Source organism: Colias eurytheme, chromosome 14, assembly GCF_061535395.1.
Source record: "Colias eurytheme isolate Ceu_HAF_F1 chromosome 14, ilColEury1 Martin Lab GWU primary, whole genome shotgun sequence".
Lineage (NCBI taxonomy): Eukaryota > Metazoa > Arthropoda > Insecta > Lepidoptera > Pieridae > Colias > Colias eurytheme.
The window spans coordinates 9,771,294-9,796,721 of NC_142993.1; the positions used below are offsets into that span (position 1 = coordinate 9,771,294).

General features: G+C 32.9%; 1 protein-coding gene and 1 long non-coding RNA gene across 2 annotated transcripts in view; both read right to left on the bottom strand.

The window, feature by feature from the left end:
- LOC149903057 (D-beta-hydroxybutyrate dehydrogenase, mitochondrial) overlaps positions 1 to 532 on the bottom strand; it is a 48,921-nt gene extending 48,389 nt beyond the window's left edge. The window contains exon 1 of the mRNA XM_090109178.1: positions 472 to 532. The gene's annotated coding sequence lies outside the window, so the exon portion shown is untranslated. The remainder of the gene's footprint in view (positions 1 to 471) is intronic.
- The window catches only part of LOC149903047 (uncharacterized), a 176,385-nt gene that overhangs the window by 140,446 nt on the left and 10,511 nt on the right, over positions 1 to 25,428 (bottom strand). The window lies entirely within an intron of this gene.

Here is a 25,428-nt window from a genome sequence, read left to right on the forward strand (position 1 = left end):
CCTTCCTGGAAGTAAAATAATCCACCTGTGAAGATACGATTTCTATAAATACAACCATGTTTCTATTGGAAAAGTTTTTATTCTATGTCACTTTAATTATTTATTTCTTTACTAAAATATATTTTTGTATTATGGCCACATTGAAGGTAAAAGACCGGATGTAGAGGGTTATGTAGATATAATGACACGATGGCATATTGTATTCAATAAAAATGTATTTAGTTTTATGTTATATTATAATATTAGAAACGTTAAGAAAATCATAAAATCTTTGAAATCGTAAATACTCGTTTGTTTTCACTACTCGTAATTTATTTTTCAAACTCAAAAAAAAATATAATTGCTCTACAATATATCAAAGAAATACGAGTATCCCCATCAGGTCCATGACCATCATATCACACAAAATCATAAAACAATCGGATATTTCCACCACAAATGAACACCACAGTTACATAACCAGTGACATACATTATTGCACTATGCGCAGGCGCGTGGGTTTGCCCGACCGGCACGTTCGGATCGCGAGGAGCCACTGCGCCCGACCTGTTTAAAATTAAACTATATTATTTATTATCAACTACATTTACTCTCACGTCGAGTTTATAAATGCTTTTTGACTGCTCATGAATTTTGGCAAGCCATAAACATTATGGTTTTTAGATACATTTTATTAATCGATCGGATTGTTTCAATTATATTAAAATGTATCTACATGTTCACCAAACTTATCAAATGTATGTTATGAGCGAGTTTGAATAAAATATCCATAGTTCTTTCAATAAAACATCATATGTATTTCTTCTCAAATTGACATAAATAAATTAGGAAATAAACGTGATATTCTATAAACAATCTTTCACAAGCATGAAATTAATATCCGAGCGTCTTCTTGCACAATGCTGTAGGACATATTATAATTATCTAATTTATTTAAATGTTAGATATGACATGAAAAATTTGGCTCAAATCGCCCACAAGCAAGATCTCATGCCAGTCCATTATTTCTGTGAATTTCAATGTTAGAGGAAAAACGAGACTACAAGATGAATGTTAATTAATTATATTTTTACAGATTTATACGCTGGAAATATATTCTGTAATCTTTATTTTTGTTGTGCTGTTTATATGACACAAGAGTAATTTATAGTTGTCCACTAATATATCCTCGTGCTATGCATCGATCGTGTCACATGTAATCGGAATCTCTTTTATAAACTAGATTTATAATGAACTATATAATTTAAATGTACAATTCTCATTAACACTTATTGCATTTTTGAGAAATTTACTTAGACTTGCTTTGCTTGTAAAGATCAACTACAAAATCCAATTTGGTATGTAATACAGTAGATAAATTATGAAAGTTCAGATGTTTGAATGTGTGTTTATCATTAGATCGAGAAGACTCTTTGACCGGAGCTTTTCATATTTTTTTGGTCAAAGAGTTTACAAAGGTAGTCTCTATATTGTGTTTTAGTATTATTGTATGATTAATAAAACAAATAACCACGAGAAAGGTAAATAGCCTTAGAATGAAATTATACTATAATACAAAACTTTTATTGCGCTTACTTTATGAATATTTCCCCGACACCCAAAGTTTAGTGACCGCTTAATGTTGGTTATTTTAAGGTAACTAACTCCCTAAATAGGTTGATATCATTAGTTTCACGAAATTTTGCACCTCTGTGTATCTCTGCGTGTTATTATGTTACATTTGATGTTACTCTATATTTGTAGAGTTAGTTTATACTAGCTTTCCACACGCGGCTTTGCCCGCTTTGTCTTAAACATAATAAATTATATACTAATACCTTCCTCTTGAATCACTCCATCTATTATCTGAATAGTATTAATAGTAGTTTAAAAGATTTAATCATACATAGGGACGGTAAAAGCGACTTTGTTTAATGCCTGCTACTCACGTACAGGGGCAGGGGCGATATTTGTACAATCTCGGTTGGTCAGTGGTCGGAGCAATTTCAGATGTTCTCTAAATTGCCCCTGCAACTGCATTTATAGGCAACTGGATTTCCGCCCGCGGTTTCGCCCGCGTTTGCAAAGGAAAACCCGCATAGTTACCGTTTCCGATGGATTTCCAGGATAAAAACTATCCTATGTGTTAATCCAAGTTACCCTCTATATGTGTGCTAAATTTCATTGTAATCGGTTCAGTAGTTTTTACGTGAAAGAGTAACAAACATCCATACATCCATACATCCTTACAAACTTTCGCCTTTATAATATATATTAGACTATACACATCACAATTAAGGGTCCAATTTCAACATTACTCCTGCTGCAGATACGTAAGTAGCCGGTTTTATACTATATTGTAGTGATGAGCTTTAATGTTGAAAAACAAGTGATAAACTTTACATCGACTAAAAATAAATCTAGATGATTTAAATTTTACTATTTGTCTGTTAAGTTTACTAACCACAATCGATGGAATAACTTCAACGAATTCTGGTTTAGAGATGGGACGTTGGAAAAGCTTTTGTCGCGAAAAGAAAATAAGGAATGGTAATGTTTACGGAGATCGGCTATTCCGTGAAAATGTTCAGTCCACGTGAGATTATAAATATAGAATAAACCATAATAAGCTATTTGTTAGTATAAGTTGTTTGATTTTTATACATGCAATGTAAATAACAGACTAATAAATCGTTAGAAGGAGCTTAAAAAATATAACATCTATTTATTGAAAACAAAAATTTACGTTGTCTTTAACAGTTTGTTTATCCTGAATGAATCCATCAAATAAAAGTTCACATACTCCATACACTTTCGTAAATAGAAATGGAAATTCAATTTATCGCGACTATAAATCATATGGAAACGAATATTTACGCATTTTAGTATGTGCCACGTCGTGAATGTTTACAGCGTTACGCGGGACCACTAAACTTTATTACCCACCAAGGCTACCGATGTAAAAGTATTGGGCGCAAACACACGAAAAAATAGACGCGCCATTTCGACCAAAATCCGACGACGTCAGAACAAAATCTATTGACTTTCCCGAGCGCACTTTATGTGTCTCTATTTGGTATTCCAGTTCAACATACGAGAATTAGCTGTTTTTCAGCACGAACATTGATTAGAGAGCGTGATAAAATCAGTTTACAAAGCGACATCGTTTCTTAATCTGCTGACTAAATTAGATTGCCGATTGCACTCATGTTCACTGTAGCTTTTCATTGAAAGCTTTATGTAATTTTTGTTCCATTTAAGTAACAGAAAGTAGGATAAACGGTATGAACGAAGAAACCCATGGACACTCCAACACAAGCCATCTCTATTCCCTTAATCGCAATAAAACTTTTACACTAATAAGAAAGCATCTACTAGTATTAAAACCGTGCAATAGAAACCGTTGTTAAGACTTTCATTTCTATTCTAAATTGGATAAACACACGTGAGATTTATCTTCAAATTTAATACATTATCAGTTCCCATGACGTCACAGGAACAAGCCAGGCCATAAGATAAAAGGGAGAAGTTTATGGCTCTGTTTTCAGTCGGATTATAGGTGGGTGTAATCTGACGCGAACTATTTCTTAGATAAAGCGCGTTTATCACAATACTCAGACATTTTTATATTAGACTGGCGATGGCTTATGACTTAACTTGGATATAGAATTGAGCCCATTCTGGTGCCTTTGTCGGTTTATGCGGAGTCGTTTTAATATTAAACAGATATTAGGTTCACAGCCACAATTGCGTCGAGTCACTTTTATAGAGTTTATTGTATCGTGTTGTTTGACTCGATTATATTAAAAGATTAAATGTCGGTTTCACTTCTGGATAAGTCCTGTTTAGCTTATCAGCCAGTTAAAATATAAAATAATGTAATCATTTATATCACGATTTTCTGCTGAAATAATCATTTATTTCAGCAGAAAATCGTGATATTGGCCTTAAGAGTATAAATCCTTTTATTAAACTATGTAATTTTGTATATGTACAATTAGCTATATTGTGAATATTCAAAACCAAGCGCTGGTTTACATATTCAGTGGAAGTCAACCCGTGGAAGAAAGTCCGAAAAAGACCCGATATTATTAAATATTTATAAGAGATCTATGATATTAACATAAATGTATGTCGTGTGATGTAATAATAAATTCAATAAGGTAGAACAGTGAGAAGCGTGTTATAAAATTGCCGAGAACGCCGTGGATAGAAATGAAAAAGGTCCGAGGAAGAATACAAAAATATGCAATTTATTTAACTCCTACGCTGCGAATTCCAGGGTAACTGCTATTTCAATCCGCTAAGAAAGGGGTTTTTTGAAACTCCCACAGGAAAACAGGAAATCAACGGGCGTAGCTGAAGGATATCTGCTCTAATGATTCGTTAATTTCTGCTGAAAAACATCCTATTTATCCGTTAAATGTACTTCAACTGAATTAATAGATTATTAATTCCCATCAATAAAGATTTATACTAAATATAAAAGTATATTTCATTTGAAAGACCAAATCGTTAACCAAATAATCTTAGAAAATGGGTACAAAAACTTATTGATTTATTATGTTTATTTCCTTGGGAACTGTATAATATTTCACAATTGTATTTACTTTCTGACATCAATAAACCAAGTTGGATTGTAAACAATTGGTACAAGTACGTTGTTGAATTAAAATTTAAAAGTAATACTCCTGAGTGGCAGGGAGTTTCTTATGAGCAATCTACGTCCTTCATGATATTTGTATTATAGTGATTACGTCTGAAAACCCGAGTCTGAGTACACGTCACAGGTGCGTTGTCAGGCTGTAATATATTCAATGTTTTTGAGTAAATATCTTATTTGTTTTGGCTGATAAATCTTCACGAAAATTCTACCCTAAACGATAGAAAGTTGGAAGCGCCATGGCTCCACTAGTTAATGTGGTATTTAAACACACTTGTGTCCAATTCCTGTGTGATCAACGACATAAGGGGAGCTTCTAATTCACTTTTAGTTAGTAGGTCATTCAGACTCAGCCCAAGCCAGCTCTGTAAAGGCTTAATTTGCATTTGCAATTCAAATATAACCTTATGCAGCGCAACTCAGATTTATATGTATGCCAGGCTTTGTAAGGCCTTTGAGTTTAAAATACCTTATAGATGGGATATATAGGGAATGTTCCTAATGCCCGAGGTAATGGAACGACATAGTTGAGTGTGGGGGGCGTAGGTAGGACTATGCTTACATAAGTTGCATGTAAGGAAATTGTAGCGCATTCTCGAAGGCAAGAAAGAGAGAAATCTTGGGAAATTAATACTATATTTAAATAGTCAGATATTATTAATAATAAGGTTAATTAATAACTCCTTTAACGCATAATTCAAAATTCTTTAAGAAATAGTTTAAATAAGGTTTTCCTGGAACATGCAATGCAAGCATTATTTATTATATGAAAGAGTATAAATGTTTAAAGCCGGCTTAAGAAATGTTAATCATTTTCATTTAAAATTATTAAAAAGATTATAAATCCTTTTTAAATAACTCTACCTATAAAAACTGAAATTATACACATTTTCTTTATAGGAAAATTGTTCTTATTAATTCGAAGAGACGCATAGAAGCGATATTAAATGTATTTAAAGTCTAAAGAATAACTGAACTGATTTAATCAGCCTGTTGCTTGCTGCCGGTCGCATTGTCCGCCATATTCCTTTTTTATGGCTGGCGTCCACTAGGCGGATCGGGCCGGGCCGCATCGCAACGCAAAAATACGCCGGCCTATGTTTTGTATGAAACATCGTCCATTAGCGACGGATCGGGCCGGGGCGGGCCGCAACGCATTGGCGGATATCGCTTCGCAGGCGGATTTCTGCCGGCGGTGCGCTGCGGCCCGGCCCGCCCCGCCCGTCTAGTGGACGCAGGCAGGCGGATGTGAGCGGCGAGCGTCTGTTAGATAAAATCCGCCTAGGCGGTCCGCCGCGCCCCGTACAGGTGGACGCAGGAGCAAACAGCGCGTCCATTAGAGACGGCCCGTTGCGATGCGGCCCGGCCCGATCCGCCTCTAATGGACGCCTAGCATTACTGAACAAAATATCACAGAAATTTTCTCATCGTGCTGTACAATTTTATGATAATTTTTTATCACGTCATTTATAAAGGTTAAAAGTGAATCGCTCGGATTGAATTTACACAACAATACTTTAAAAATAACAATTTTTGTATAAACAATATTGTGCCGAAAATATAACTAGCCTTTGTTAAGTTTTGTATTTAAACGATAAATTTGTGAATGCAATCTGTCTGTATATATTTTATCACTACGAGTATAAAGCATAATTCTACTAAAAAGCTATGTTTTTCTTCCCATTTGTCGTTTGAACTATCGTACCATTAAAAGTTCTTACTGGAATACGACTAAATGTTTTATGTTCATTAACAACGTTTATTTGTAACTTTTTTTAAATTGTATCATAGTATAATTTTACAATTTTTTATCAATTAATCGACAGGATTTAATTTTGAAAAGGTTAACTCCGTAGAGGTCTGTAAGTGCCCGTATCCTTATTAATATCTACTTTAATCTATTTCAAAAAGAGTTATATAAAATAATCGCAATACGATATTAAAATCCCGCAACTGTCTCGTCGTGGGAGTTCGAATTAAACTTAAACGTCAAACGCAAAGTTACTCTACAAAGTGCACTTTATATCTTATTTGTAAGCTTATGAGATAAGCCTGGGATAGGAAATTGTCTGCCATAATCACTATACTACACAGTACACAGGATGCAATCACGCAGGAACTGCAAAAATAGATGGTTTTCGCAAGGTTGCGGTCCACGAAGCAGCTATAAATTCAAAATAATCGATGACATGCGCGCTTGACGAATGTTACGATATTGAATTTTTACAAAGATAACATATTTGTGTCGTGTGTGATGCTGTGTTTTGCGAGTGAATAAAAGTGTATTATACTTGCGTTTAGAATTGTTGTAATGATTCAAAATAAATATAGGTTATACATTAAAGTGTAAAGTAATAATTATTATTTATTATTTAATCTGTAGATTCAAAATGTACAGTGCAATTGTTTAAAATAAATAAACTGTGAAGTATAAACTCTAAAAAGAAATAATAAAGAAGAATGAACTAAATTGTTCATCAACTGACAACCCTAACCGCTTTTAATTTTGTTAAAATCAACAATGATCACTAGCATATTCACGCAGCTTGAACACAATATGAAAACGTAATTACACAACCATATTAACGTGTTAAAGCGAACTGGATATATCCAGTTATTCAATAAAACTAATTAGTTATTGTGGATGTGTCTGGAAAATTTAACGATTAATAATTGTATAAAGAATATTCTTCTATTAGTCGTTGGTTGGTTACCACTTATTTGTGTTTTTATGTTTTCTTCTTAGAGGATAAGAAGAAAGATTTTTTAAAACAACAAAAATGAAAACAGAAAAAAAAAGAGATTTCGCGGAATAAATTTAATTGTACGAGTCAATCAATTATATAGTTATTTGTGTAAAGTATAAACCAATATTTTACGCATACAATTTGTTCATAAAACATAAACTACAGTTTTGCACAAGCTCCAGAAATAGCCCGAGTTGCAATATTTGTACGAATATCAGAATTCATATTTGCGTAACAATTTCCAGGGATAAATTCACTGGTTGACACATGTTACAAACATTCAGGCTCTAGAGACCACAGCTTCCTAAGTAACAGATGTGGAATTGATACTATCTTAACTCCCGTAAGGACAGTCAAATAAATATTCTAATGCTGCATTATAAACTTTTAGTCGCTCTGTCTGGAGCTAGGTTTTTCTCTCCTTTAGAAACTTGATAAGTGCAATATGTATAACTGAACTTTAACTGTTGTTAAACTTTTTTCATCATGCTTATTTAGCTATTATCACCTTTTATTTGGTTACTTATTAAAAATAAAACATCCTTGTAGACGGAGACCACAAATCTACTTCCGAAGCTCCCTTCCTATTATCGTCAATAATGGTAGTCATAAAACACTATCCTCTCTATAACGTACTATGTATGTGCCGTGCTTTGAAATAGCGATACTACTACTTAGTATTTTGTATCATACACAATAGACAGAGGTGCAATGTTTTCCCGTATTCGGATTAAAATCGTACTCCATAAAAGCACTTTACTGTGATGTTAGTGTTCTCACTACGGAGAACATACAAGTCCTATACAAATTTACGAGCTTTAAATAGTCCACAGGAAAAGCAACTCTACATTAATCAATATAGGTGTAAAAGTGCCATGGAACAATATCTAGTATACGTAAATTTGTGCCGTTTTCGTTAACAATAGATGAAAGGTGGGCAATAGTGTGGCAGTATGGTTTGGTTTATTTAAATTGTGATATATTTGACACAGCATTGTCTCTGTGAATGCCGTTTGATTGATTCGCGAACAAACCGTTGAAATTAATCAACGCAACATGTTTTAAATTGCATGGATATTTTATTATACCTATTGAGCGGCGAATTGTTATTTATGTAGCTACGTTTTGCCAAATAAACAAAGCAATACACAGCGTGTGGACTATGTATAAAGCGTTTTAATTGAAATATAAGGCCAAAGGTAAAAGCGTATTTAATGGCGTGCGATAAACACCGCCCACAGTATTGGATAGAACTGAGCTCTAGATAAAAACGGGTATGGACCATTATGCGACCTTATAAATTAATTAAAATGTCATTTTTATGGTCAAGCACGTTTCTAATATGAAATTGTCTTTTGAATTATGTTATGATTCAAGACTAGCCTAGATTTTTCTCCTGGTGATATGTATTGAGGGTATAAACGACAGGCAGCTCGTTTGATATTCGATACAGAAAGAACAACTAATAAAAATAGCCAAGTGAAATAGATGTGGAATCAATAACAAGAAAGACAAAGACATACTTTTGAATCAAAAGAACTAATATATTGGTAATTGTTTCATTTTTATACAAATCATAATCATACGTATATAAAAATCTCTTGTCACAGTGTTGTAGTCCTTCTTCGATGAAAAGTCTGTTCTGGCGAAATATTGCTTGACGAATCAGCTACGGATGCACAAAACTATAATAGGATCAGAATTAATTCTTCTAGGACAATGACACGAGAGAATAGCTTCCAAACTACGTTTGATGTGTATGCAAAAGTCCACAAAAGGGGGTTACCAGCAATTGTCACGGGAATTTATAAAAATCCAGCGTTCACAATTCACGAGCATAATGTATTTTTATAGTAAGTATGCCGACTGGCTCAGCAACACTGAACATCATAGATAGGGCTGCTACTTCAATATAAACAAGTATTATGTATAAATAGGAAAGTTTAATTTTGGTTCGTATTAGATAAATTGAAAATTGATAGAGCAGCTTTCAAATTCTTTGAGTGATATAGGTTTTTTAAGTTCTTGTTTATCGGATCATGAGGAGAGAAAGCGAATTCAAATGGATTTTACTTTCATATTGACAAGAATTATAGTCACATTCAATAATCGCGTGTAACTCTAATTTAATCTAAATTTCTGTTATTCTTTGGCAATAGTTTGAATAATTTTACTGCTACTTTTATAAAATGAAGTATGATATTATATGTATACCATAGGTTAATTAATTATAATCACTAAAAAAAGAGATTTAGGTTTATCATTATGACTTAGATGACGTATCATTTTAAAATACCATTTTTTACCTTATATTTGGTGTAGTACCTTATATTTGGTGCAAACAAATTGCAATATTTGTTTCCATATAGAAAAACAAATAATTAAATTGACTGACAACCTTATTTCCCGATTGAATCCATGCCAGGCTACCTACCAAAATAATTCTCGTTCCTATCGCTATGCACTTGCTATCTTAACGTCATAAATGTGGATCATTACATGTAAAATTAGCAATAATATTGCTTCATTAGTAGTATCAAACTAATGCTATCTATTTAAAACATAGAATATCGATTTCAGAAATGAAAAACTATAACTTCGAGACTAAATCATTCTTCACTCAGAATAAAAGTGTTTTCTCTTTTCTTTTCACGTTTTCAAGAAAAAAAACAAAAACAGTGCAGCTATAAATGTAGTAAATTTTCAAACAATAAAATGCAGCCGCTCAAGTACTTCCATAGCCGCTTAAGAAATGACTTATTTTTATTTGTAGTTCCGGAGAAAATCAATATTTCATTGCTGTGGTTTCCATCAAACGTACTAAAAGTTGGAAGGTATAAAACTTTTCCAGATCAACGACTGAAAATATCGAGCGCGAAATTAATGGTATAAATATTATTTTGTTGGCTTATATTTATGTTGTATTCTCTGAATATCTATTTATTGTATCGTTATATTTCTTTGGTCTACATTCCAGTTGGATGCATTTAACCACTTATAGGTTTAAGTTCATATTGATGATTTAAAAACCAATAATACCAATAATAATCTCTATTTATAGATAACTAGATATCCGCCCGCGGCTTCGCCCGCGTCTAAAAGAAAATCCATATCCACCTATCCACCATCATAGTTCCCGTTCCTGTGGGATTTCCGGGAAAAAAATCCTATATCTTATTCTGGGTCTTCAGCTTCCATACCAAATTTCATTGTAATAAGTAATTTTACGTGAAAGAATAATAAACATCCAGCCATCCATACTTACAAAATTATTGCGTTTATAATATTAGTAGGATTTTGTTGCACTCTATCTTGATAAAATCCTGGTTCATACAAAACACTTTTATTTACGTCAGGAAAAAGATAAACCGTCAGAATTCAGAGGTGCGACGTCATGATAATAATCTCGGAACGCATTTATAAAGCCTGTGATAATAAATGAATACGAGGCTTATTAGTTGGAATAAGCCATACTAATTGTTATTATCTTATATATAAAAATCTTATATATAAAAATGAATCGCAAAATGTAAGCGCATAACTCGAGAACGGCTGAACCGATTTCGATAATTCTTTTTTTATTATATTCCTTGAAGTACGAGGATGGTTCTTATGTAGAGAAAACGTAAATATTATGTACCACGGGCGAAGCCGGGGCGGACCGCTAGTACTCAATATAATTTACAAAATATGCAACAGTATTTACTGTTTCTATTTAGAAAGGCAGGATGTGAATGTATTTTTGTAGTTAAAATAAAATGCCACATTAGAAGCTTTTATTGCCATTACTTATATTCATACCATTGCAATATAGCACTTATTATTTATGGTCTAAATTTGAAATCATAATTAAATAACGAAAAAATAAATTTTGGTTTAATATAGGTATTATAACATTTTATTACCTTTTGGAAATAATCCTATCCTATCCTATCTGAGGCTCTACAGCCGCGAGTGGGCCCTGGCCTGGTCCAGTACTTTCTTCCAGACCCCTTGATTTGGAAATAATAGCCCGAGTATATAAATTACAGCAATTGGATTGCGAAACTGGTGATTCTTATTGACTCTATATTTATATTCGATTGCGTACCGATATTGAATAATGTCATAGCAAACTTAACTATACTGATTACTGCGTTACATCATTGGTTTATTTACATCGTTTTTCGCATCAATAATGAAATATTAAGTGGATTTTCTGAGAATAGAAAATAATAACAACCGTAACATTAAATTCAATGAAATTGTGGTAATTTTGTTTTTATGTTTGTTGTAGAAAATCTGTAATTTTGTTGAGTCTATTACTCTCACACAAAACGTTTGCATATTTGAAATTTCGATCATTATTTCACAGCAGAATTTTAGGATACTTTTCAAACTAAATAGATCGGAACACGCTCTTGTTTGGCGCTGAAAAGGCCGAGAGGACGGCACTCAGACGGAACACAAAGAGTCCTATTATCTGTTTCGTTCCTGTACTTGTATGATCTTTTTTATTATCCACCCGTTTTTGAATACGTTTAAACAGCGATCCATTTTTCTTTATCGTGAATAAACAAGTGAGTTCCTAGTATATAAACAATCTTCAGACATTTGAACCAACAACTCAGTCCTAAGGTAAATACAGTTTATATATAGTACTAGATAAATGAGTACATTTACCGTAAACCTATTAAGTAAATAAACGTCTGTTAATGAATTAAATAAAATATTATAACTAGTCACCCGTATTAAAGTAATATTAAAACATATCCTTATAAGAATAAAAGTCACTAAAAAAGCTCTGTTTTTGTCTCACTGTCTCACAATATATTTCTACTCATACTCATACTCATACATACCTTAGAAACACTAACCTCTAGGCTCTATTGTACCTAATCTAAATAAAATAAAAAATTTTAAATGTAATACGGTTACACATAAAAACACAGTTATGAAAAAATATATTTTAATATAACAAACATACAAAGTTTTCACTTTCTATATATATATCAAAATATAACATATTCCTATGAATTTTAAACTTTTATTGTATGTAACGAACAAGGTAGAAATATGTGTACATACACTCAGCGATAAATAAGATACACAGCGACTGTAACTGCAAAAGTTGTCTCCCAATGTAATTAAAACTTCCTTCATTAACAAGTGAAAAATTATCGAGCACAGCCTGCCAAGGATTTCCTTTATGTGTTACTTTAAGATTGAGTATCGCATTATATAAAAAAGACGTGTGGCACTCCAGGACTGCCGCGGTAAAGCGGTATTGCATAGCATGCCTGCAAGCCACACCTCCGTGCCCGTCGGAGTGGGGAGCGTGAGGTTTTTTCGTTACGGAATTTCTGGATTCGGTCCCCGCGCTCAAGGCCCGCGATAGAAGCTATGCAATAGCTTAAAAATATATACTTAAAGCAAAGATTTAATCATTGAAATTTGATTAAAAAGATTGGATTTTCTTCCCTCCTTATAAAATCCTCCTTGGATTCATATAAAATTCTAATACGCAAATATGATGTGGTTCCTTATGTTATTAATACAATGTAAGATTTCCTTTTATTTCCTTACCCTCGAGGCAAATGAGCAGTGGTATATGTATATTTAATACATGTTTCTGTTTGTCTGTGGATATTTCCAATATTTTAACCTTCCGTTTTTAACTTCCCTAGTTACTCTTTAGTAGGAAGCCCAAATTCAAATTATATCAATTTCCAATATAATTTTTCGTATCGCTCATATTTCGGTTTTTATATTAATATAAGATTTTTATAGCATGCGGTGCATTGAACCTACAAATGCAAACAAAATTCATCTCTATATTTTCATAATATTACACAATTTCTACATATTATATATCTTTTCTATATATAGTCTTTTTTTTTAATTCTTAAAAAATAACTCATACTCCAGGTGTATTTGTAACTATGTAGCGGTTCAAATTATAGTTCAATAACGTTTGGATATCCATTAAGAAAACCAAGTTTGGTAGTTGAAGAAGGTTGGTAAGTTGGTAACTCGCTAACTTAGTAGTGAGTATGCTTGTCTAGGTAACCAGAAATGAACGGAAACCCAGTTATGCATAGGAAATGAAATAAGGATAGTGTTTAATGCATATTAATGTTTTTTTTGTACTGAAAATGAATTTTGAAACGATTTAATAAAAATACTCAAGCTTAATTCCGATGGTATTTTCTAGTGTTTGACTTTACGCGAGTATTATACATTTAGAAATTAAAGACTTTTTAACGGATTTTAAACGTGATTTATTCATTATATTATTTTCCCGACGTTTCGAACACTTTACAGCGAGCGTGGTCACGGGGAGACTGGTCTGAGTCTAATATAATGAATAAATCGCGTTTAAAATCCGTTAAAAAGTCTTTAATTTCTTAATTCCGATGGCAATTTTTTTATTGTTGTTTGTTATTATGTGAATAATATTATCAAATTAGTGTTAGCAGTTATGAAAGACAGTCTAACCTAATTTGCGATAGTTAAAAAATGCAACGTTAAGAGCTTTTTAAGCTTCACGCGATTAATCGCTAGTTCGCGCGAAGATAGGACAATGTCTCTCACATCAGCCAGTTCTTAAATTATACAAATTCTTCAAGTCTGCTTTGTTCACTTTTCCCCCAAATTCCTTGAAAAACTCCGTCTGTCAAACTATAAACTAGCGTCTAGCGTTCTTTTGCATGACAATCTGACGTGTCTAGCATGTTTAAAAGTGCATTTCTTTGCGGAGAAAAAAATACTATCACCTCCGTTCATCTAACACGCCCTTAGCTAAAATCTAAAAATAGTTTAGTCGTCGTCTGTTATCCACTTTACGGTTTCAAATTCGATTTGAACTCGAGTGTACTTCGTCGGGTTTCGTAAAACCACTTTTATACTCGCGGCTCCAGATTGCGCACTACGCTGCAACTTTCTTTGAATTACTTTCTTTGTCGTTTTGATTAACTTCCTTTGGTATGAATTTTATTTATAAATGTGTTCTAATGATAGGTTTATTTTTAGGTTCACATGTCAAAGGCTTGGCGTTATAGACTACAAGCCCGCATAGGACAAAAATATGGGTCAAATGAACCACCAGGGGACATATTTAGAACGATAGCAGAGCAAAAAATAATAAGATTCATCACTATGCCGTCACTTGTAAGCTGTCCAACTGAGTGCAGATGAGAATTGAAAAGTACAGGTAGACTCGGTAAATTTTGGTCATATATTTTTGTACGGCATTCTTAACCATCGATAGATCCATTAAAAATAATAAGAAACCGCTCAGTGCCGTACAAAAATGGTGGTCCACCAAGTCGGAATTTTTATTTAATTTCCGAGAGTTACCGGGGGTAAATTTGGTCATTTGACCATGTACGGCATCTGTGTCATACTATTGCTATACTGCTTTTAATCCATTATTCCGCAACGCCGTACAAAAATCATGGGGACAAGGGGAAAAAATCGAGAGTTGCAATCCCCTCTCTTTCCCCACTCCACGGGGTCATTTGACTAAGTACGGCTTCGGTTCCAAAACATTATCTAGCACTCAAAAGTACTATTAAAAGCAATGCCGTCAAAAAATAATTGTTCTTTTAAATGTATACCAATAATCATCTTAATTTCATCGAATTCTTGATATAAAGAGCTGTAAGGTCATTTGACCCTGTACGGGAACTTTTTTTTTAACATGATATTGTAAAATTCAATTGTTTTATAGTATTGCCGTTCAAAAGAAACCGTTCTAAAAAAAGTTATAGAGAAATGCAAAACCAGAAATTTTGTTAAAGTTTAAACATCGTAGATTAATGAAATATAATAGTTTTCTACACTTTATCCGTTGTTTTAAATAGTATTAACATAGATAAATTAGGAAAAAACGATGCCGTACATTTTTGTGCAGACCGCATCTTTTAGGCTGATGAAAGCGACGAAAGCTACAATTTTAAGGGTGCTTTATGGCCATTTGATACAGTACGGCATTAACATATTTTTACCCAACTACGGCAAAGCAAAAGGAGGGTTATGGTTGTTTACAGGTCATGTATGTATGTTCATCTATTCCCTCGTAACTTCTAAACTACTTATCAGAATTCGACAAATGACATATCATTAGAAGCGTCTGAATTGTTCACTGGATAACCAGCGACCAGCTAGCTAAAGGCTATATGGGGTTTCACAAAATCTAATGTGGCGCCCTTTAGCGGACAAAACATACAGAGTAAGAAAATAAAGTTAAGATAAATATGCCGTGTTTGGTATCATTTGAAAGCGCTTTAGTTGTATATTTTGAATATGTATATATTACTAGCATTTGCTTGTGACTTTACCTGTATTCATGGACTGATTGCATATAATTCACATCTTTCCGTTCATAGCTTTTTTATTAGTTCATCAATTTAACGGAGTCCATTCCACCTGACTCCGACTTTCCAAGGTGATAATTAACCACCTCGAGCTTCTTTATATTAATGTATATTTATATTTTATTATAAAAATATAAAGCAAACATTTCGTTATATGGATTTTTTTCTTTTTCAGATTTTTCCCCTTTGAACCAACGAAAATGTACGGCACATGAAAAAATATTATCTATGCATAAAATACTTTAAAAATAAATTTATTTCGTGTTGTGTCAAATGACCCCCTGGAGTGGGGAAAGAGAGGGGATTATAACTCTCTGTTTACGACGTTTGGAGATTTTGTGTTAGTAGTGGAGGATGATCTTCCACCTGGAAGATGGTTATATGGTATTATAGTTGAAAAACATCCCGGATTGGACGGAATTACGCGAGTTGTCAGTCTTAAATGTAAAAACAATGTAATTAAACGTCCTGTTTCTAAATTGTGTTTTTTGCCAATTACCAACTAATGTTGATTTTTTTTGTTGGCTCTCGAGCCTCATATTATGTTCGTATTAGCACGTATTAGTAAGAAAGCATGCAATGTGGTAATATTTTATTTTGTATTTTTTCTGTACTTGATGTTAAATTCGCGTAAAGACTTTCGTTAGTATTCATGTTTTGATCGGTTAATTGTATTAAGGAAAATTTTGAAAATTTGTCCTTGGTGGGCTGTATGTTTACGACGTTTGTTTTCGACCTACCGTCACTTTGTGTTATATTTTTTTTGTTCACACGAATTGCAATTTGCATTGTCATTACTCATTATCTTTTGTGTCATCTTAACGTTTTTGTTGGAAGAAATTAAACTGAAAGCGATACATAAAAAGGGAGTTTTTGTTCACTCTCGATTTTTTCCCCTTGTCCCCATGATTTTTGTACGGCGTTGCGGAATAATGGATTAAAAGCAGTATAGCAATAGTATGACACAGATGCCGTACATGGTCAAATGACCAAATTTACCCCCGGTAACTCTCGGAAATTAAATAAAAATTCCGACTTGGTGGACCACCATTTTTGTACGGCACTGAGCGGTTTCTTATTATTTTTAATGGATCTATCGATGGTTAAGAATGCCGTACAAAAATATATGACCAAAATTTACCGAGTCTACCTGTACTTTTCAATTCTCATCTGCACTCAGTTGGACAGCTTACAAGTGACGGCATAGTGATGAATCTTATTATTTTTTGCTCTGCTATCGTTCTAGGTATGTCCCCTGGTGGTTCATTTGACCCATATTTTTGTCCTATGCGGGCTTGTAGTCTATTACTGGGCGTTACATATTTCCATTCCTGCATATACTTTACTAGCGTTCCACCTGCGGCTTCGCCCGCGTTTTAAAAAAAAAACCCGCATAGTTCCCGTTCCCGTGGGATTTCCGGGATAAAACCTAGCCTATGTCACTCAGAAATGATGTAGCTTTCCAACAGTGAAAGAATTTTTCAAATCTGCCAAGTAGTTTCGGAGCCTATTCAATTCATACAAACAAACAAACAAACAAAAAATCAAACCTTTCCTCTTTATAATATTTGTATAGATGATTATTATTGAATGAAACCTTTAACAAAATTGAATCACTGATTTCTTGGGTCTTATCTAGAGCCTTGATTTGCACTTTGGGCTACCATCACTGACGAATGTCAAGTAGTAGAGTTAAAATATTCGAAGCAATTTTTATTTAATGTAGTCACTATCAACCAAAAGAAATACTGTTGTCTTTTCGAAGCAGATTTAAACAAACATATCTTTAAAGCATTAGGGGCTAAAATTTTTTTTGAGTATCATATTCATTAAGTGTTACACAAATTGCAAGCCTAAAAAACGATTAAATGTAAATTGTGTCGTGGAAATTTTGCCAAAAAATTTGATAAGGCGTTTTATTTTCAGGATCTCCAGGAAAGTTTAATTATATTCTTAGAAAAAACCGCAAACTTAATACCTTTTGTATTAATTCTAGTAAATTTTTGTAACCATCCGTGTTACCAACAATTAGCCTACGGTTTCATTGTTTCGGTAATATTAAGTTTCGTGAAAATAAATGTCTGAGGTATGCTTAATTATAATGTTAAGTAAAACTTGAATTATTTTGTTACGCCTACTCTAAAAACCCACAACATTTGGAGTAATAAAATTTCGTATTTATTACCTTTCTAATCCTAGTAGGCAAAAGGCATCAGATAATTTCATCTCACATTAATTTGGATAAAATAATTAATTTCATTTAATGTAACTTAGATTATTCTTTAGACATTCGAGAAGCGAGAAAGTTTTAATTGTTTAACATAGATTAGCTTTATCTAGGTATATTTTTCTTTTATGTTTTCTTTCTAATATTTTATTTTGTTTTAAATATAGTAATTAAAATAATTAATACTATAAGTACTCGAGAATACTCGGTTGATACTGCTTTCTAAACCAGTGCTACCAAATTGTTATATAACATGGCGTTTTATAGAGCTTCAAGTTTAGTAAGGTTAGATTGAATTTATGTTCACAACTAGGCAAAATTGAAAAATAAACCAGTTGTTGTTTTACTATTGCAATCAATGTTTTCATTGTTACTGGCACTCCCGTTTAATTATAAATGCGAAAGTTTGTATAATTGTTTCTTACTACTTCACGCAAAAACTGTAAAACCGATTTTCATGAAATTCAGCACGCACATAGAGGGTAACTTTGATTAACACATAGGATATAATTTATTCCGAAAATCCCACGGGAACGGGAACTATACGGATTATTCTTTGACAACGCGGGCGAAGCTGTGGAAAAGCATTAAGCTTAAGCTTTTCGCCCTTAAAAAGTTTACCATAAAAAACTTAAACATTAAGAAAACACGAATCTATTCTTTTGACATCGATGAAAAACTTCCTTTCACATTTTTGACCCGCTCCAAGATAAAAATGTAATTACGAAAATGAATTTGATTTCCTAAGCAGTTCGGTTCTCTTCGTAAATATTTTAGTTAAGGAAATTGCTGAAAAGCGCTGAATATAATTCATAATTAAATTATGTCCGAAGGCCAGCGCCAGTTTACCGTTCACCCTTGCCCAGATAAAATATTTAGCTTTGATCGAAATTAATGATAGCTTCGGTTAATATTTTAATGGCGTGAACCTGCTGTTTTAATTATTTATACGTGTGTCGAAACAAAAAGTTTGAACTAAAATAATTGTTTGTTGTTCCTTGTCCAGCATTATCAAATTTAACACGAACATGGATTTATAAACAGATAATTCTACCCTATCTGTGATCGGCAAAATTATTTTTTTACTTTGAGTGGAATCCTAAAAAATAACGTCCGGCTCAAAAATTAACTCTATAAAATTGACAACAAACAGACTTCCTTTAAAAGAGCTTTTGAAGTTATCATACAAATAATCACCGCCCAATCTTAAGGCATTTTGAAACAAAACATGCATTATTAATAGTGGACTCAAAAAACCTATTTAATTTAATAGGCATAGTTAATACATAGATACATTTTTTTTGTAATATATAGGATTAGTTAGTTAAAAAATTAGTTAACCTTTAAGAAGATTAAAAATTGATTCCATAAAGACGAATTCGTTGTAGCAATTCAAAGTATCATAGATTTAAGGTCTAAGCTTTATATCAACATAAAAGATATCGCAAACTTACGAGATAAGGAAGAAGCTCCTATTATACGGTTACGATTACATGATTTTCACATTTAGACGCGGCGAAAATTTGTATCTTCCTTTCAAAGAAGCAACGACGCTTATATTATTATTAATGTGGATATAAAACTAGATGAATGTAATGCGAGAAAATTCCAAATTCCATATAATAATATGATAAACAATAGCTATAAGCAAAAACAGCTATAATAATATTTAGCATTCAGAATATTCTGTTAACCCTGACTTGGCATTATCATTTCCAGGAAACGATATTTGTGTTAAAAAGTCCGCCCTCTTCAGCGATTGTTACAGAAAGTTCGTCCAAGAACGGGATAAGAAAATTAATCTTTATTAAAACAAGATAGTTTGCCCGAACTTTGCCCTTTGAATCACTTAAATCACAAGCGCCTATATTATGTAATCAGAGGGATTAACGTAATATTGCAAAGTTTACATAGGATGCGGGTCACTACGTAATCCTATAGGAGGTGTCAAATCGAATCGGCGAGGTGCGATCAACAAATCGACTTGTAGGAAACTTAAACATTGTTTTGTTTTCGTATTAACTAATTTTTTCATTAGAACAGTGACGTCATGCGATGGCAAAAGCTACGCATTTTCATGTCGTAGGCGTTACAACGGTGTATAGGGGAGACCGAGGGGTTTTGAAACAAAGGTGAGTTGAAACAGTCTCGATTTCTCCGAACTTAAAACTGTTAGCGATCTGGCAACGTCTTTTTTAACCAACTCCCGCCACCAGCTATCGCGTCAGTTCATGCCGATGACGTCAGTTGTGCAGTTGTGTAGTTCTGAATGACATGTGCCGAAAATCGTAAAAAGTAAGTATTTCATGATTTTTTACGATGCTCGTACTTTAATATTGGTATTGTTTTTTGGGTTGAGTTATATACGTTTTAAAAACTTATTATCTATTGATTCTTGAAATATACTTGGTGTACTGTGCTTACAGTACGTATATATGTAGAATTGCACTGGCTCACCACTACACTCAATAGTGCGGGAACACGTCCATTCCAGTCCGGCATCGGCCGTCGACTGACTAATGACAGCTATAAGCTGTCCCCACCACTGGTGTACGTGAGACAATGTATATATCTATTTCATAGATACACTACATCCCTTCCTTTTTCAAAATTAATTAATTTTCGCTCCAAATAATCACATAATGAAAAATTATAGAATTATACAGTTATCAAGTTATTAATCAATAATTCCCAATAGAACTTTGAAACCTAAGTTAATGAAGAACTCTTAAAATCAGAACATACTTATCAAACCTACTCGTTTGATACTTGATAAACTCATTCCGTACTAGCTTCCACCCCTGCCCTTCCTTTTCAAAAAAAATTTTTTTTTTCTATTTTCAAACGAATATTGTATAGAAGTGTATAACATTATCCAACATTTTATAAACAGCGTCTGTCCTTCAAAATGATTAGACATTTTGTAGTATTCGACAGTTCAACAAAGGAGAATGACCACGGGTGGCATCGGCAAAATTTTAGTTGTGCCACGTATTCGCGATATTGTTAATTCCTATTTGCATTTACAATGATCATATGTATCAATATTAAGTCTAAATAATACCGAATAAATAGAAATAAAAGTAAAAGTTTTTGTTTTGACACATATATCTATCTCTCTAGCAAGCATCCTGCGTCATGTCATAGTATCTATTTGAAATGAATGTTGAATGAATGTGTTCGACGCATTGTTTGACGTTCTTTTGAAATAATGTTTATTACGATTCACTTTTCACATTTGTCTTGTAAATCAAAATATTACCTATGTAATAAATGTAAAACTTAACGTTCATCGTTAGTTTAAACTCGATAAATTATTTTTTTAAAGAAAACTTTAATCGTTTCTAAAAGTACCAACATCAAACTTCAAATTGAGCTATATTTCATCTTGACACAACAAGTTTGATTGCGATACCAAGTGCCATAGTCACTTGGGCAATCTCCTTTAGACAATTATAGAAAATATGACATTGTTATCTAAATTTACAAATTTTGGCTTGCTCAAAAAATAGTACAAAACTTATTATTGAACTTCATGTTTTTACTACCTAACATAAGTTTAAAGTATCTGCATATCTTCAAACTTATTAACTTTATTCTTATTCTTATTTTTTTTTATTTTATTTTATTTTTTTTTTTAATATCAGCATATTTGTAAGTGGCCAAGATGCCGTACTGATGAGTGTACACCTCCAAATTCAATGCTACATGTTTATATTGATTTTTACTCAAACTGCAAATGTCTCAATGTTTAGGATTTGCGTTCTGAATTCTAAAGCTACACAATTACCTACTAAAAACGTGTTCAGTTTCTCCTTTAAACCAATTGACTTTATCTGACGATAATATTATTATGTATTTTGTATACGCCAATAACCGTGCTATTTTTGTATTTTTTGTGTAAACAATCTAAATATCTTAATCTTCAACAGACCCAAACATTCTTGAGATCTAAGTACCTTTTGTTTGAATTCTAAATTACCTTAAACAATACAATAAATGAACAACCTTCAAAAACCAATTCAAGATACGTATTCTAACCATAGGATTTACGTTATGTCAGCTGCTTATCTAAACACGTAATTAAACTGCTTATCTAAAACTGTTACCTTTGATTAGAGTATATAATCAAAGTCTGTTACATTTTATTATGAACTGCGTAAATAAGAAAGTATTAAAATATGCGAGTATTAAGTGTTTCGATTTACCTTCTATTCGATTAAATTAAACCTGCCTCTTTTTCATAGTCAATTAGGCACTGTACTGTGTACATCACGTTTTTTCATTAAGTATGCATTAAAGTCAAATGGAAATCACGCCCTAATCAAAAGTTACGAAAACTTATTAAATCTCCTGATGCAACTATGTACTTAACGCATTACTTTTCATCTTTATTCAAGTAGTTATAAAGCTGTCTTTGCATAGCATGTCATTTCGATTTCTCAAGGGTAAGATCTGTCGACTAGTACGTACTAACGTGGGTAGTCAAGAAATCAATTCAAAATAATTCGCAAATGGTTTTTCATTATAATATATGGACAAGTGAATGTTTATCGTTTACGTTCAATTCAATGACTTTCGTTGCTAGTGTTAACTTGCTAACTACAAAACCGTTAAGGTATATTTAAATTCATATTATCATCATTATTTGCGGAATGTAATTACAAAGATATTACCTATATACAAGTTATAAGATTCTTAATCCTTCCACTCGTAGTTGAACGAGAAATTATTTATGTTTTAAATTACATTAAACAATATTAGGTAGGTATGTCACTAGTGTTATTTCGATACATAACGAAATTACTCTTATAATATTATTATTGCAAATGCATGTCCAATATGATGTCAATAATTAATAAGTAAGTAAGTGAGTAAGTAATTTATCAACCCTGTCTGCAATATATTTATAGGTAGTTGTTTAAAACTGTCTGGTATTTATGAAGGTAGATTGTAATACTTCTAGAATTTAAACTATTTTTGCAGTATAAACTTTACACGTTGCTAATATAGTTTATTCTGATATCTGGTCATAATTTGAGTATTTATTCCTCCTTTTTTTCGTGCAATTAATATGAAAGACGTGCTTACGCCACAGGATTTATTTTTTTGAAATATGTATCATGAATTACTGATGTAGATCATCAGTAGGTTCCAAACTACGTGAAATACTAGTAAAATCACACGAGATAATAATTATATAACTACGTAAAACGTTGGGTTAAATTTAATGTAATAAGATTTAACTACACGCTGGTTTTGTACGTTACAACCTACAACAAAATCTGTTCAGTATTACCATCGCATCATTGTGAAGTTACTACAGTTTGAAAACTTACTTTATTTTCTAATTGCACACTCAATGTGAAATTATATTATCTACTGACCGTTTTATGTGAATGATTGCAATACAGATTAGTTTGGTACCAGTCACCCAGTTATACGTCACCCTGGATTCCGATGAACACCGGCTTGATGTGTTGACTGACACGTTGCTCGACGTGGTAGCGGACACCAGGCATGGTGTTGCGGACCCAGATGTGATGTCACGGTACCTAGGATATCGTGTTGCTTATCAACGAATGATACTCGATGCATGACGCTCGAAGCTCGACTCCTGCTGTGCACGACGCGATGACATGGCGTTCGAAGCGGTGGTGAGAGCGGTAGCGCCATCCATGCTGCGCAAAGTGAAGTTGCCGGCCTGCTGGCACTTGTCGACCTCGACAGTCGACACCTTACCTTTGGCACCAACCAAAGAGTGACACGTAGAATTACTGTTGGATACATTTTCCCATTGAAAACGTTCGAATGTAAAGTAGCCTCGTCCCGATGGCACACTTCCCATTTAAGGAATGTCAATTTCTCCTATTCAAAGGAAATCCATACCTCCTTTTAAAAGGAAATCGATACCTCCTATTTAAAGGAAGTCACTACCTCCTATTTAAAGGAAGTCCATACCTCCTATTTATAGGGAATCAACACCTCCTATTTATAGGGAATCAATACCTCCTATTCAAAGGAAGTCCCTACCTCCTATTTAAAGGAAGTCATCTTTCTTTCTTTCTTTCATACCTCCTATATATAGGGAATCAATACCTCCTATTCAAAGGAAGTCCCTACCTCCTATTTAAAGGAAGTCATCTTTCTTTCTTTCTTTCATACCTCCTATATATAGGGAATCAATACCTCCTATTCAAAGGAAGTCCCTACCTCCTATTTAAAGGAAGTCCATACTACCAATTTAATGGAAGTCCATACTTCCAATTTAATGGAAGTCAATACCTCCAATTTAATGGAAGTCCATCTATTTTCATTTCAAATAGAATATGAAATTCAAACGAGTTTACTCGTCGTCGTCGTTTCAGCCATGAAACGTCCACTGCTGGACGGCCTGCATCCAGTGACTCCCAGTCACTCGAACCAGGTCGTCTGTCCATCTTGTGGGAGGTCGTCCCATGCTTAGCCGCCCAATTTACATGTAATGTCATAATAATATAAAATTATAACAATGGCGGTTGCGAGTCCATAATACTTTGTCACATCTTGGTAATTACTACAGGTTACCACTTGTATTTATATTGTGGCTTTTTATGCATTAAACAAACATGGATATATATTAATTTACCCAATCTATTTATAGTCTAACGACAATTTAAATATTTATTTCTAATTTCTAATTTTAACGAAATTAGTTACAGATAAGTAGCAGTCGTGAAAACGTTAAGACACTTAAATAGTTTGCCACTTAAATAATATAATAAAACTAGGTGTGGCTAACACACAGTATTTTAGTGTATGCATTTTTATAATATTATGTATATATTACTCAGACAAGTATTTTAAATATTTTATTTCATATTTATATTCGCATTTAACGAGTCGCAGTATAAGCGTTGTATGCGTTCTGCGGCTAAAATATTCATTAATGTGCGGGTAGTTCTAAAATGTTTCAATACAGTTTAATTCTGTTTAAATTTAAAATCGTTCGTTCTTATTCCTTGTCTATTTGTTTTTATCAGCATTTATTGTTTAATTTCTAATAAGTGTATTATGAATTCAGTGTGTACATAGTAAGTTTATACTTATTTTTTCTCCTTCTGAGTGGAACAAATAAGCGAAATTAAATAGTGAGTGAGTAATTATTTACCAACAACCTAAACACGGTACTGTTCATTAAATATCTATTATCACAGAAGCCTCTAAACTAGGTTTCCTCAATGTGAGTGTGTGACCATATAATTAACTCAAAATAACAAGAAGTTTAACCTCTCCTGATTACATTATATTATGCTCACAGGATGTCTTGAAAATAAATTACTTAAATTCAATAAATTATATTATATTATATTCAATAAATTATTCAAACCAAAATAACTGCGTATTCTAATTACTAGATTAAAATTCGAAAGATTTTATTTTTATTTTGTCGTTCTATTTTAACTTGTGAAGGAT